Source organism: Alligator sinensis, unplaced genomic scaffold (assembly GCF_000455745.1).
Source record: "Alligator sinensis unplaced genomic scaffold, ASM45574v1 scaffold1229_1, whole genome shotgun sequence".
Classification (NCBI taxonomy): Eukaryota; Metazoa; Chordata; order Crocodylia; family Alligatoridae; genus Alligator; species Alligator sinensis.
The window spans coordinates 219,904-221,428 of NW_005842843.1; the positions used below are offsets into that span (position 1 = coordinate 219,904).

Genomic DNA, 1,525 nt, shown 5'->3' on the forward strand with positions numbered 1-1,525 from the left:
TTTTTTTTTTTTTTATACATTCCCCTTCCATGGCCCCACCAAGCTCTGGGACCTCCTGGTCAACCTCCTCTTGGATTTGGACAAGCTGGCCATTTACAAGATCAGGATGGAGGCTCTGGCTGGGGGGAACCTGCGTGTGTGTAGGGCTGTCTTCCTGTCACTCCTCTGTTCACATATCTGGGCAGAATTTCACTGGTCAGCATCCACAGGCTCCCTCGATTTGTTCAGGAGGCAGCAGGCACCAACCGGTGTGTTGTGCTTGGCATTCCCTTCCGGATCCCTTGTTTTGAACCTGTAACCTTCACTCCCATTCCTGTTTTCTTTTTGTGTCCCAAGAAATCAGTTGATGTGTCCCCACTGGCCTCCTATTAAGGGAGGCTTATAGCATTTTTTGATGGGCTGACTTTATGGCATATGTAATAGGCCTGTATCACAGTGGCAGAGAGTGGGTGCTGAAAGGAAGAGTGAACAGGGCATAACCAGGGGTTTTTTTCCCTGTTGCTCTCCCATTTGCAGTCTCTAACATTTAAAGTCTTGGAAGTTTTGATTCAGAGGCTAGATGGACCCCTAACTCCCATGTTTAGTAGCTACTGATGCAGCCTTCCTCCAAGAATTTGTCCAGTCCCTTTTTGTATCCCTCCAAGTAGAACCCTCACCTTTTAAGGATTACATTGCTGCCAGAACACCAACCGTGGATGGTAGAGTATCCAGACCTACCATGTTTTTTGAGGTCAGTACCCAGAACTTCCCCAGGATTCTCCTAGGCTAGAGTCATACATTACACATAAACCAGTTTAAGTGATCAGAAACTGGTTTACACCTGTAACAGAACAGATGTTCAGTGCACAAAAACAGTTTTAAAATAGCTGAAATTGGTTTGAGATAAACCTGGTTGAATGTAGTATCAGACTTAACTGATTTGGCTCGAACCACTTTATGCAATGTCTGTCCCAGACCCCTTCTGGGTTTAACTTAAACCAGAGTCCCCCAGCTTTCCAGATGCTTTGCAGCCCCGGGTGGGGCTCTCTGCTCCAGAGAATAGGCTGGCCCCACCCCTTTGCTCCCTGGCTGGAGCCCCAGCAAAGACTACAGACACAGCAGTGTCTGCCTGGATTCCCTTTTCTCCCCCCTCCCCTCTCCCACAGCACAGACCGTAGCCAGCACTTGGTAGGCTAGCTGATGCTTGTCTGTGTAAGGCAGACAGGACAGTGTCCACTTAGGGCTTTTTAGAGCTAATCAACAGGACAGCTGGTAATGACTGCATTCCTTCCTTGGAAAAAGTTGTTTAAGAAGAGTTTGAACTAATGAGAGAGGTTTTTGTTTTCTTGATGGGGTGCTAAATGCTATCAACTCCCTGTGTAACTAAATGCTATGTAACTCCCTGCTGGTTCCTTTGCTGGTTAGGAGTAGTGTGTGTGGGGTGGGGACAGGTGAAGAGATCACCAGATTTTCTTGACCCCTGCTTCTGATTCTCCTGACCCCTGCTGCCACTGCTCTCCACCCTATCCACAGTTTATGCCTCAGT

The 1,525-nt window shown here is 47.8% G+C and overlaps 1 protein-coding gene across 3 annotated transcripts in view; it reads left to right on the plus strand.

Moving 5' to 3' along the window:
* The window catches only part of RFTN2 (raftlin family member 2), a 77,097-nt gene that overhangs the window by 22,320 nt on the left and 53,252 nt on the right, over nucleotides 1-1,525 (plus strand). The gene's annotated exons all lie outside the window — the stretch shown is intronic.